The sequence below is a fragment of the Mesoplodon densirostris genome, chromosome 2 (assembly GCF_025265405.1).
Source record: "Mesoplodon densirostris isolate mMesDen1 chromosome 2, mMesDen1 primary haplotype, whole genome shotgun sequence".
NCBI lineage: Eukaryota > Metazoa > Chordata > Mammalia > Artiodactyla > Ziphiidae > Mesoplodon > Mesoplodon densirostris.
The window spans coordinates 150,818,815-150,833,351 of NC_082662.1; the positions used below are offsets into that span (position 1 = coordinate 150,818,815).

Below are 14,537 nucleotides of genomic sequence, written 5' to 3' on the forward strand. Positions count from 1 at the left end.
TAATTCTTTGTTTGAAAGACTGCAGTCAAAATCAGGAGTAAAAATTCTCTGATCCGACTGTGTAAATCAAAGGACTCAGATAATTTGAGATAAAGTAAATGGCTAAAAGATCTACATATATTTTCAGATGCATGGGAAATGAAATAATTGCAAAGTAAGGTCATTAGCATACCCCCTTTTTTTTTTTTTTTTTTGGCGGTACGCGGGCCTCTCACTGTTGTGGCCTCTCCCGTTGCGGAGCACAGGCTCCAGACGTGCAGGCTCAGCGGCCATGGCTCACGGGCCCAGCCGCTCCACGGCATGTGGGATCTTCCCGGACCGGGGCACGAACCCGTGTCCCCTGCATTGGCAGGCGGACTCTCAACCACTGCGCCACCAGGGAAGCCCAGCATACCCCTTTTTACCTCTTAAATTTTTTTCAGTTATTTCACTGAAGACACAGTAAAATATATGTTTCATAGACTGTGAAAAATGTGTACTACTGTTGCAAGGATGTATTTGCAAGCATTCCTCATTGTGGATCTTTCTCATCAACATGGAAATATGGTCAAATATGCCCTGTCTTAAGAGTTAGAAAGAAATGCCTTCACTTCATTTTATATCCCTCTATAGATAATACCCAATTTCTCTACTCTGGTTAATTAATAAGGTACTTGGACATATGTTCTACTTTTACTGGAAGCACTTTATGATTCTCCTGCCTTTTCCTTCTTCTTTTTTTTTTTTTTTTTTGTCATACAACAGCAGAAATTTATTCTCTTACAGTTCTGAAGGCTAGAAGTCCAAAGTCAAGGTGTCAATAGGGCTATGATCTTTGAAGGCTCTGGGGAAGAATCCTTCCTTGCCTTTTCGTAGCTTCTGGTGGCTGCTGGCAATCCTTGATGCTCTTTTTATTTTACATCTTTATTGGAGTATAATTGCTTTATAATGTTGTGTTAGTTTCTGCTGTATAACAAAGTGAATCAGCTATATGTATACATATGTCCCCCTATCCCCTCTCTCTTGAGCCTCCCTCCCACCCTCCCTATCCCACACCTCTAGGTGGTCACAAAGCACCGAGCTGATCTCCCTGTGCTATGTGGCTGCTTCCCACTAGCTATCTATTTTACATTTGGTAGTGTATATATGTCCATGCCTCTCTCATTTTGTCCCAGCTTCCCCTCCCCCCCAACCCCCATGTCCTCAAGTCCATCCTCTACGTCTGCATTTTTGTTCCTGCCCTGCCACTAGGTTCATCAGAGCCTTTTTTTTTTTAGATTGCACATATATGTCTTAGCATACAGCATTTGTTTTTCTCTAGCTGTAGTGTTTTGCTTAACATTTTTTTTGAGGTAAATATGGGGTAATGGTAAATTTTATTTAGATGGATAGTGGGAATATATGTTACTCACTTTATTGTTCATTATGTTGAAATGGTTCATAATTGAAATACACACATATACAAAACCCTTGTTATTAGTGGTCTATGATTCAACATACCTCATCTCTTGGCTCAGATAAAGTAGAATATAGGGAAGAGATGAGAGAAACTTTGTTAAAGACATTTCGAATATCCTACAGACGATGGGGTTGGTCCATAGCAGTAAGTTTTAACCTTGATTTGGTGCAAAACAGATTCTTAATCAGCAGATAAGAAAATCTACCTAATTAGTGTATTTCCCAGGAAGCTTTATGGTATTAGCCAACAGACACTGCAGCTTTAATTGAGACAGTGATACCACTTAATTGGAACACCTGAATGAGATTAAGGGGTACTCAGATAAGGTCAGCTTGTTCCCCCTCTACCCAGAGCTTTGCTGGGTCTCTGCCTTCTTGCTGGCAACCTCTGCCAGTTGGATGAAGCTGAGCCAAATGCTTTTACTGTCCTTCATAAATCACTTAATGGAATGTTTTAAATACAGATTCCATGTGTTTCAGAGAGTATTCTGAAACACACTGGCTTGCAGATTCTACTGAAAAATTTAGAACTCATTACATTGAAGCCCTAGACATTTTCATTACTTTTAACTTGTTGACCCAACAATTTAGTATACATTTAATGAAATAAATTGATACTTTTGTGAGGATTCAATAATGTATTTCAATTGATTATATCTGTATTAGAGTGAGAAAGAGAGAGAGACAGGAGAGATGTTTTAAATAAGGAATCGACTCACACAATTCTGGAGACTAACGAGTCCCAAGATCTGAGGGCAGTAAACTGGACACCCAGAAGAGCTGATGTTGTTGCTCCAGTTTGAAAGCTGGCAGCCTGGAAATCCAGGAAGAGCCGCTTCAGTCTAAGTCCAGGGGCCAGCAAAGACAAATGTCCCAGCTCAAAAGTCAGGCAGGAGGAAATTCCCTCTTACCTTTTTGTTCTATTTAGGCCTTTAACTGATTGGATAAGGTCCACCCACATTGGGGAGGACAATATTCATTACTCAGTTTACCTATTCAGATACTAACCTCATCCAGAAACACCCTCAAAGACATCCTCCTGAATAATGTTTGAGCATATACGTGGGCATCTCATGGCCCACTAAAGTGGACACATAAGATTAACCATAACAACATCTTTTTACCTAAATTTAAGATAATTTCACAAGGCTTCTTGACAATGTGGTTTTTATTACAAAAGAGTACTTACATTCCTCCATTAATAAAAAGGGAGTGCTTGAATTCCTCTATAAAAATCAGTGTAGTCTTAGTAGAGAGAAAAACTTTGTTAAAAACATTGACAATGATCATTAAAAAATTTCAGGGCCTCCCTGGTGGCGCAAGTGGTTGAGAGTCCGCCTGCCGATGCAGGGGATACGGGTTCGTGCCCCGGTCTGGGAGGATCCCATATGCCGCGGAGCGGCTGGGCCCGTGAGCCATGGCCGCTGAGCCTGCGCGTCCGGAGCCTGCGCGTCCGGAGCCTGTGCTCCGCAACGGGGGAGGCCACAACAGTGAGAGGCCCGCATACCGAAAAAAAAAAAAAAAAATTCATAAATGTTCAATTACTAACTAGTTTTGTGACCATGGGCCAATTAATTTCTTGATCTGAAAATAGGAAAAGGTTGGAAATGACCCTTATGATCCCATCCAGCTCTAGAAGTCTGTAATCTTTGGTCTTTTCATCAATATATGGAAGTTGGAATGTGACTGACATTGGCATGTCTGTGCTACTGTCCAGATGAACTCAAGTTGCTTTTATACAGGTTATTGTGGAGGGTAGTCTCAGTTATTTACAGTTCTACTTCATATTTAACCCCCTTGGTGCATATAATGCTAGTTTAGAGTAAGTGAATTACCTGTGAGGCTTGGACTCCAAGCAGAGCTAGTCGTATGAGCTTTTAGCGCATTTATTAAGCGCCATGCGAATTCACTTTATGGAAGAGCAATTCCCATAGTAAAAATGTGTGACTTTAAATAACCTGGTACTATTTAGATAGTACTGTTGGGGGTTTTGGTGGGGTTTTTCTGTTTCTGCTTTTAGAACATCACATACAATAGCTTTTAGTTAATTTTTCACTAATGTACATTACTCAAGAATTTTTTTTTTTTTTAGTTTCTGCTTTATAACAAAGTGAATCAGTCATACATATACATCTGTTCCCACATCCCTTCCCTCATGCATCTCCCTCCCTCCCACCCTCCCCATTACTCAAGAATTTTTAAATTTAGTGATTAACTGATACACTGGCTGGCAATCATTAGGTTGTCAAAAAAGCAAAATTGAAGGTGTTTGAGTTATCATCAAGAAAATTGTATTCAGAGGACTCAGTGCCTGACTGAATCAAGTGGACAGGAGTCAGAACCATTTTGGCAGTTCTGAAATTTGTGTGAGGATAAGTTAGATCATGCTAAAATAACTTTCGCTAATGAGTACTTTATCTACCTTGTAAATGGTTTCAGAAAGTTAGCTGGCCTGCAGAAATGTTGAATAGTTTATGAAGTTTTCCTGGACTTCCCCAAACCTAGCAATGCCACCTTTCATTTTATAGCAAAGTCCACTCCTTCTTATTGTTACCTGTCTCCCCAGACTAACAAAGCACAAGCGTATCTGGGTCCCAAACATAGTTTTCTTGAATTTTTTTTTTACATTAATAGCATAAATTCTTGAAGAGAAGAAGTAAAAACTGTAACAGAAAGCATTTCAGACAAACATACTTCTGTGCAGAAAGAAGAAAAGTGGAATAAAATAAGAAAAAAGAAAGGGCATAGTTAGGAAAATAAAAGAGAATCTGAAGGAGACACCAGAGAACCTATTATGTTGGAAGGGGAACCACTTAGTAACATTCCTAAGCTTGTTGCTTCATTTAAGTATGGCCTGACTTCTATTAATGTGCATGTTGTATTCATTTGCATGGCTGCAATCTCAAAGCAAAGATTATCTTCAGGATTTTGGAATAATCTGAGAACCTCTGATAAAATATGTGCAAAAACTTTAATAACCATAATTAGACTCAAAAAGAGCAAAGGGAATTTCATTTTTTCAGTTTCTGCATTTCAGTTTTATATTTTCTTCAAAACCAAAAAAGTTTGTTTAATGGGCAAAATATTAGTATTCTTCCTACATTCATAGTTCTTGTGATGCTTTCTGAAAAAGTAGCTGTATCAGATTGGTTTAATTTTCTTTTTCACACTCTTCCCTCTCCTTTTTTTAAAAATAAAAAAAGACAGCCAATCTGCAACTTCCTTAGGGGAAATTAGACAATTTAGAGAAGTAGCAAAATAAACATGATTTATTCTCATCAAATGTGTCATGAGGAAATTGGAGACTGCTGTGAAGTAATGGCAAAATAATCTTGAAAATTTCCAAGCACTTTTCCCAAATGAAATGGAAGAAAATTTAAAGCTAGCTTCCATCTAATTATGGCTAAAGAAAAATGTGTGCATAAAAGTACAGGCATATGTATTTTTCTAACACTGCAGTTGGTTTCTTCCCCTAAAAAAGAGGAAACCAGACTTAAGGTCCTACAGGTTCTAAAGATCTGTTCTCTTGAATAGCTGACCACAGTAGGATTTTTATTTTTCCATACAGTCAAGGTAGTGAGTATTGTAACATAATATGATAGTGTTTTTCCCCCCATAGATAGCTCCTCCCATTTCTCTTATATTAACCTGTCGAAGTATTGTTCTACTAAATATGTAGTGCAGATGGGAACCTTAATTCATTTCAGTGGCTGTGATCATTTGTAGAAAACACTGTTTTTGCTTCTGCCTCACCAACTGGAGCTGGTGCCTGGCCCCTTATGTAGCATCTGTAAGTACTTGTGGACTCCCTGAATGCCTTAATGGGCTAAGCTTTGTGGCTATATTAAAGATAATGCGCCTGCTTTTAGAATAGGAATTGGAAAAAAATGAGGGTCTCTAACAGTCCAAGGGCAAGTACACTCAGAGTTTAGGATTTCTATGAGTGTAAGTTTTGGAAACAAGGAAACTGTTTTATTGTTCGTTCCTAAGCATATCTGCTTTCTATCAGATGCTTTTTGAGTCCGGGGAGGGTCCTGGCATGACTCTGATATATTAAATAGAAGCTCTTGAGAGCATAAGTGTGTGTTTCTCTTCTGTGGATTAATATCTGAAGTAAATCACAGAGAACTTTAGTTGGTTTATATGTCTCATTTTTAACTCAAAGTGGAGTTTCTGCCAGCTAGGATGCAGGGACCTGCTGGCATCAATGCTGCCCATGAAGAATTTTTGTAGTAGGGTCTGTTAAGAAAACCTGTCACTCAAGCACCAATAATAAATGTGCTTTAAAAAATAAAACATCATTTAGTTCAATTATGGAGAATCCAATTTATCCCCATTCTCTAAGGCATTTACTAGAAGAAAGAGAGAGCCCTTGGGCAGTATTTTGTGTAATTAGATTTTTACACCTTTGTATTGTGAATTGGGATTTCTGATATCTCCACCCTAAGGTGCAAAGTGATGGTGCTTAGAAGCCTGAAACTAAAGCTGATGTTATAACTCATCAGGACTTTTAAACTTTTATAATCTGAGAAACTCTGGGGAAAATAAACAACAGTGGATATTATTATACTTTTATAAATATTAAAAATATTTTATTTTCAGAGCTACTTCTGTCATTCTCCCAAATTAATCTTCACCTGAAACCTCGAAAGGTTTTAAGATATTGTGCCAGGATGGACCTAGAGTCTGTCATACAGAGTGAAGTAAGTCAGAAAGAGAAAAACAGGTACCGTATGCTAACACATATATATGGAATCTAAAAATAAAATGGTTCTGCTGAACCTAGGGGCAGGACAGGAATAAAGATGCAGACGTAGAGAATGGACTTGAGGACATGGGGAGGGGGAAGGGTAAGCTGGGATGAAGTGAGAGAGTGGCATGGACATATATACACTACCAAATGTAAAATAGATAGCTAGTGGGAAGCAGCCGCATAGCACAGGGAGATCAGCTCGGAGCTTTGTGACCACCTAGAGGGGTGGGATAGGGAGGGTGGGAGGGAGACGAAAGAGGGAGGAGATATGGGGATATATGTATATGCATAGCTGATTCACTTTGTTATACAGCAGAAACTAACACACTGTTGTAAAGCAATTATACTCCAATAAAGATGTTAAAAAAAAAAAAAAAGGATAGTGCGCCAAAGGCCTAGTTAACCCTCTTCTCATGTGTGAATTTGCCTCAGTTTTCAGGAAACAGCCACTTTGTTAAAAGGAACCTTTTTTTTTTTTAATTTCTATATTTTTCTCCTTCATAGTAACAATAGAAATGTAACATCTGAAAAATATAGTTTTTTGTTTTTTGTAGTATCATAGGAAAAACCAAAGGTGAAATGTTAAGTAAATAAAACTGGATACAAAATGTAATAATCTCAACTATTTAAAAAATAATTGAAAAAAGATAAGAAGGATATATAGCAAAAATAGTGCTTGGATTTTTTGTATCTTGCTGTACTTATGAGCTACATTTCTAAAAGTGATTGAAACAGCATAGAATCTGAATATTTTGGAGAAGATTTTTTAATATACCACAGTTGTTTTGACCCTGGGAATAATGAAGGAACTAGGAATAATCCACTAGAAACAGTATCTTTCAAGGAAGAAAACTATTGATAAAGTGTAGAATTGAGATAAACTACTGAAGGACTGGAATATTGACAAACAACCTTCTAGAATGAGAAAATATACAAATCTGTCAGGTTCTTCAGACTTTATATAAGTTTTACCTAGGCCCTTATATATTTCCCATGTCTACAAACTGGTCAAGAAAAACAAACAAACCAGTAAAAGCTTCTGTTTGTAAATAATTCCCCACCTATAATTTCAGGGACAAAATTCATCTAAAAGCTTAAATGGAGTTAACCTGTTAGAGTCAAATTTTTTTTTAAACAAAAGAATTGTGCTATGAGAGTGCATAGTTTTAATAATAAATAGTCAAGCTGAGAACTGGACCCTTCTCCTTTCTTGGGGCACTAGCATGGGTTTCATGATTGTGATGCACTGTAATTTGCTTTACTCTTAAATATTTACTTAGCCATTCTTTCATTCATTCAACAAATATTTGCTGAGTACATAAATACACTGTACCCCTGGAGGAGAGATAAGCTATATAAACAGCTGTAGCAAAAGTGGTGCAGTTTTGGGAGAATACGAAAGAAGGTGAGTGTTTCCAGCTAGGGAGAGCAAAAAGGCTTCTTGGGTTGGGATTGCCACCTGGGCTTTAAGGGAGGGAGAAATCATGGCCATGTACAGGGGATGAGGAGGGTTAGTCTGAGTAGAGAGGTGGGAAATAAAAGATAGTTGGAGCCAGATCACAGGGCCTTTGGTGCCAGGCTAAGTGGTTACTTTTCTAGGCAATGGGGAACCGTTGAAGGTTTTTACAAAGGAATTAACGTGATCTTGCAACAACATGTCAAATGAAACTTGTCAGGCGGGGATGCAGAGGATTATGGTTCTACAACTATGAGGTGTGTCTCTTAAGGCTTTCAAAAGAGTTTCCTGGGAGCATTAATGGCAAGACTTGGTTCTGAAGGCAAGTTCCCCAGTCTAACATCTGGGCCTTGATAACTCGTGTCAGCTTTCTCTTGAGTGGAACCATGGTGGCCAGATATGATTCAGCCTTTCCTGTTCTGCTCCATCAACTCTGGACTCGCTCTGGCCACTCCCTAGAATCTGCCTTTGCAACACAGACCAAGCTTTGTCTTTCTCCCATAATCCTCCAGGATTTATGTATCGGCAGTGGCACTGCCCCCTCCCACTCTGGCTCTGACTTTTTTGTTCCTCTTTTAGAACTGAAAGCTAGAAAGGTTTTTCTGATTTGTTTGCTATGTTTTGTTTTGCATTGTTGCTCTGCTGTGTTTCTGAGATAGGGTAGATTAAGAGACTTACAATGTTGTTTCAAGATAATAAAGACTTGATTGAAGTCATGAGGGTTGGGATGGGGAAAAGGAGATGGATTCAAGAAATATTGTAGAAGTAGAAGTGACAATACCTGATGACTAAATATGGGAGCAAGGGAAAAGGAATCAAATAATAGTGCTGAGTTTTGGAGTCTGTATGAATTCAAATGGTTTTAAAAGGTCCAGAAGATACTTTTCTTATTTTTACAAAGTTGAACTGAAACTACGTGTTGTGGACAGACCTGTCATGGAGGCTTCTTTTAACTTTAGTGATGATCACCCTGAAGGGTGTTGAGAGCAGCCTGGTCAAGTAAATGGTAGCAGCACCACACCCAGCATAGTATGCTGCAGTAATTGAGTAGGATTAGAAGAAATATGCCTGTGCCAAAAGTGCTTGTGTAAGAAAATGCAGAAGAAGCCCTTTGTGGCTCTAGTCTTTATATTATTGAGTAACTTCCTTTTAGAGAAAGACCTGGCACTGTGTTTTACAAACAGTTTAGGAAAGGGAATATTATACTAAATAGTGGCAATTCAATACTCAAGCATCTTGGAAACTGTGGAAACAAGCTGGTTTAAGCTGAAGTTATTTTGTGTGGTGCCTGTGGGCTGATCCACTTATTTGAATGCTCTCATGGTGGAATATTAAATAATAGTAATAATAGTCAAAATTTATTGAGTAACTAAAGTGTCTGACACTGCTACAGGTACTTTTTAACCTGTAGAATATCCCATTGAATCTTCACAAAATGCTATGAAAATGGGTGTCTTATAATCCCCATTTTACAGGTGACAAAATTAAGGCTCAGACATTTTTCACAGAACTAGAATAGATAATCCTAAAATCCATATGAAACCATAAAAGACCTGGAATCACCAAAGCAATCCTGAAAAAAAAGAACAAAGCAGGAGGCATAACCCTCCCAAACTTCAGACAATACTACAAAGCTGCAGTAATCAAAACAGCATGGTACTGGCACAAAAACAGACATATAGATCAATGGGACAGAATAGAGAGCCCAGAAATAAACCCACACACCTATGGTCAATTATTCTTTGACAAAGGAGGCAAGAATATACAATGGAGAAAAGACCATCTCCTCAGCAAGTGGTGTTGGGAAAATTGGGCAGCCACATTTAAATCAGTGAAGTTAGAACACACCCTCTCCTCACTATAAACAAATATAAACTCAAAATGACTTAGAGACTTAAACATAAGACATGACACCATAAAACTCCTAGAAGAGAACATAGACAAAACATTCCCTGACATAAATAGTACCAATGTTTTCTTAGGTCAGTCTCCAAACGCAATAGAATTAAAAACAAAAATAAACAAATGGGACCTAATCAAACTTACAAGCTTTTGCACAGCAAAGGAAACCATAAACAAAATGAAAAGACAACCTACAGAATGGGCGAAAATATTTGCAAATGATGCAACTGACAAGGGATTAATTTCCAAAATATACAAACAGCTCATACAACTCAACAACAAAAAAGCGAAGCAACCCTATCCAAAAATGGGCAGAAGACCTAAATAGACATTTCTCCAAAGAAGACATACAGATGGCCAATAGGCACATGAAAAGATGCTCAACACCACTAATTATTAGAGAAATGCAATCAGAGCTACAATGAGGTATCACCTCACACCAGTCAGAATGGCCATCATCAAAAACTCTACAATTAACAAATGCTGCAGAGGGTGTGGAGAAAAGGGGACCCTCTACACTGTTGGTGGGAATGTAAGTTGGTGCAGCCACTGTGGAAAACAGTGTGGAGGCTCCTCAGAAAACTAACAATGGAATTACCATATGATCCAACAATCCCACTCCTGGGCATATATCTGGACAAAACTATAATTCAGAAAGATGCAGGTACCCTTATGTTCATAGCAGCACTATTCACAATAGCCAAGACATGGAAACAACCTAAATATCCATTGACAGATGAATGGATAAAGAAGATGTGGTACATATAGACAGTGGAATATTACTCCACCATAAAAAAGAATGAAATAATGCCATTTGCAGCAACAGCAACATGGATGCAACTAGAGATTATCATACTAAGTGAAATAAGTCAGACGGAGAAAGACAAATACCATAGATACCACTTACAGGTGGAATCTAAAATATGGCACAAATGAACTTATCTGTGAAACAGAAAGAGAATCACAGACATAGAGAACAGGCTGGCGGTTACCAAGGGGGAGGGGATTGGGGGAGGGATGGAGTGGGAGGTTGGGGTGAGCAGATGTAGGCTTTTATATGTGGAATGGTTAAGCAGTAAGTTCCTACTGTATGGCACAGAGAACTATGTTCAATCTCTTATGATAAACCATAATGGAAAATATAAAAAAAGAATGTATATATATGTATAACTGAATCACTTTGCTGTACAGCAGTAATTAACACAACACTATAAATCAACTACACCTCAGTATAAAAAAATCGAGGCTCGGAGAGAGGAGCTCAATGTAACACAGCTACTAACTCGCTTTTCACTTTGACTCATTAAGGCTAATGTTTGATTTAGTTGATTTTAAGTCAGGTTGCACTGAGGGCCTCTTACGTGCTGATAAGCATTCCTAAAACATCTATGAAAATGTAGGTTATGTTTGTCTTGAGCTTGCAGTGAGTAGGACGGCTGTTCTGTATGCAGCAGGGCAGGATAGCCCCAGTTAAAGAGTTACAATAGACAACTTGCTTTTGGCTTCTCCTTGATTCCTCAGTTTAGTTTAAGGACCTTCCTTGGCTTGGGTGCTTCATCATCAATTTAATTACTAGGGATTACCAAAAACTTTCTATGTGCCAAATGCAGTGCTGAACACTTTTATTTTACTGTGTTGTTTCATGTGATTAAGACAGCACTATGAGATTGCTACTTTTTTTTAAAATTGAAGTATAGTTGATTTACAATATTGTGTTAGTTTCAGGTGTACAGCAAAGTGATTCAGTATTTTTGCAGGTTATATTCCATTATAGGTTATTATAAGATAATGGGTATAATTCCCTCTTCTGCACAGTATATCCTTGTTGCTTATCTATTGTATATATAGTAGTTTGTATCTGTTAATACCATACCCCTAATTTGTCCTTCCCCCTTCCCTCTCCCCTTTGGTAACCACAAGTTTGTTTTCTATATCTGTGAGTCTTTCTGTTTTGCATATACATTCATTTGTATTACTTTTTAGGTTCCACATATAAGTGATATCATACAGTATTTGTCAGTCTGACATTTCACTAAGAATAATTCTCTCTAGTTCCAGCCACATTGCTGCTAATGGCAGTATTTCTTTCTTTTTTATGATTGAGTAATATAACATTTTAATCCATGAGATTGCTACTCTTGTTGGCTTCATTTTATATGAGGGAAAGTAACTGGTGTGAAGTCCCACTACTAGTAAGTAACAGAGATGGGACTCTTTAGAGTCAGCCCATGTCTGTCTGACTCCAGAGTCCATCTTCCTAACTACAGTGGTATTTTGCCCCAACACCAGGCTTTTCTCAAATTGTCAAGATCCCTACACTGGGCATTCCTTTATTTGGGTTTAGATCAGCTTGATCTAAAATCTAGATACATTTTGGAAATCGCTTTAGGTTCTTTTCCTCTTAGAACTTGTGATGTTGTTAGCTGTTTTATTTACATTTTGAACCAGTCTTTAGGTTAATTCCCCTAGGAAGCTGTAATCTCTTTTTTATGAATGCTCCCTGGTGGATGCTGTGCTGATAGTATATGCAGATATTCAAATCACAGAAACATTTTTCTCATACATTGGGAGGGAGTGGTGGCATTGTTGCATCTCAGTAGAAGCAGGGCATCCTTGAGGGGGCTTGGTGATGTGGCAGGATGTCAGGTTTCAAGGCTTTGTAAAGCTCATCATAAAATGACATCCACCTCCTTTTATTTCAATCCAATTGCTTGCAAGAGTGTAAAAACTAATCAGAAATTAACTGGCTGCTCTCCTGCTAGACTAAATAGTGGTTACTTGGATCTTAAGGGCAAATTTTGTTAATTATTTATATGTTTCAGTGAGGTGAGACCATTCTCATTGTGGGGATTCTCAAAGATGTCCCACGCCTATATAAGAAAATTATAGACAAGTATATAGAATTTTATTCCTTATGCACTGTATAAAAGCTAAAAAAATAATAACCAATTAGACACATAAAGCCTGAGTATATTAAAGTATTATGCAAATACTGATTAATAGTAATACCATAAACTCACAAAGCAAGCAAAAGTATACCTGATTCAAATTATAGGAACTTTTATTTGCATTTCTACAGAACCTATTATTAGTGGGTATCAAAGCACCTTACAAGTAATAATTATTAAAGCTCATAAATACAACCAGAAAATGTCATTTTATTGAGGGAATAAGCAAGAATTCCCCTTTACCTCATATGTATCATGAGATCTAAATGCCTGAACTAAAGAAGGATTTTCCTTATAGAGAGAGTATTTATACACTGTGGGTGTTTGGGGCAATGATTCCATAGGCATAGAAGTTGGCAGCTATGAATTCAAGTTTCTCATATTGAGTATCTTGATCTATGTGGTTAGAACCCTTCACTTATTTTTGAAATTTTACATGTGTAATAGCTGTAAACAGCTATACATAAAATTAAGTATAAAATGTAACATACAGAGCTATAAGTAGCTCTGTATGTTATATTTTAATATTTCTCTGTTGACTATAATATCAAATTTGAAAACAAAAATTATGCCAAGTTCACATGAGAGTATTTTAAAATATTTTGGAATGTTATATCAGGTTTATTTTTTCTCAAACTAATATTCTTATTCCAAGGACTAACAGCTTGTAAGTACAGTCAGGGTGACCTGTATTTATTTGTATACTCTGTGGCAAGTCCTTGAAATGTTGTGAGGATTTCTCATCTGCTTCAGAATGCCCCTTTGCCCTTTCTCCCCTATTTCTTCTTCTCCTTTCCTGCCTTTGCAATTTCCCTACTTTCTAAAGTTAAGCATAGGTTGGAAAAGCTCAAGAGTATTCCAGTGCCTGACTCTCCCTCTCCCTCCATCTCGAGTCCTCAAGCTCCTCCCACATGATTATTCCTCAGATTAATTTTCTTCTGGTGCTAAGAGGTCATATTGTAGTTGCTGGTCACAGTTGTGAGGCAGCTGTACTTCCATGCTTATATTTCACTGTCACGTAGATTCCAAGAAAAGTGTGGACTAGTGAGCATCTTCCTTTACAGTTAGGATGCTGGAGCCTAGAGAGAATGAGTGACAACTGAGGTCATACAGCTGGTTCACTTCTCTGTCTTCTAGAATTGGGACCAGAATTTAGGTCTCGAGACTCTTTTTTTTTTTTTTTTTGCGGTACGCGGGCCTCTCACTGTCGTGGCCTCTCCCGTTGTGGAGCACAGGCTCCGGACGTGCAGGCTCAGCGGCCATGGCTCATGGGCCCAGCCGCTCCGCTGCATGTGGGATCTTCCCAGACTGGGGCACAAACCCATGTGCCCTGCATTGGCAGGTGGACTCTCAACCACTGCGCCACCAGGGAAGCCCGGTCTCGAGACTCTTAATCCAAAGTTTTTACCTCTACACCATGGTAGTTATATCATTCTCTGAATCATAAAAAATTTTAGGGACTTCCCTGGTGACACAGTGGTTAAGAATCCGCCTGCCAGTGCAGGGGACACGGGTTCGTGCCCCGTTCCGGGAAGATCCCACATGCTGTGGAGCAACTAAGCCTCTGCGCCACAACTACTTAGCCTGTGCTCTAGAGCTCGCAAGCCACAACTACTGAGCCCTCGTGCCACAACTACTGAAGCTCGCGCACCTAGAGCCCATGCTCCGCAACAACGGAAGCCAACGCAATGAGAAGCCCGCGCACCGCAACGAAGAGTAGCCCCAACTCACCACAACTAGAGAAAGCCCGCATGCAGCAACAGGACCCAACCCAGCCAAAAAAATATATAAATAAATAAAATAAAATTTAAAAAATTTAAGCCCAGAAACGTAGGAGCAGAACTAGAAGAAACAGTTTGTTGATTTTATCCAGGGCTGTGGATCAGCAGGACTAGAAGTGGAGCCTCAGGATCTGAAGACAAACGGAGTGATGTGTGTGCAGAGTTGAAATGGTGAACTCTGGGGTTATTGTTGTATTGCTGGTAGGAGAAGTTGAATGACTGGAGGTAGAAGATAATGAGCAAGTTGAAGTGGAGAACAG

At 38.6% G+C, this 14,537-nt stretch overlaps 1 protein-coding gene across 1 annotated transcript in view; it reads left to right on the forward strand.

The window, feature by feature from the left end:
- NIBAN1 (niban apoptosis regulator 1) overlaps positions 1-14,537 on the forward strand; it is a 161,253-nt gene that overhangs the window by 51,712 nt on the left and 95,004 nt on the right. The window lies entirely within an intron of this gene.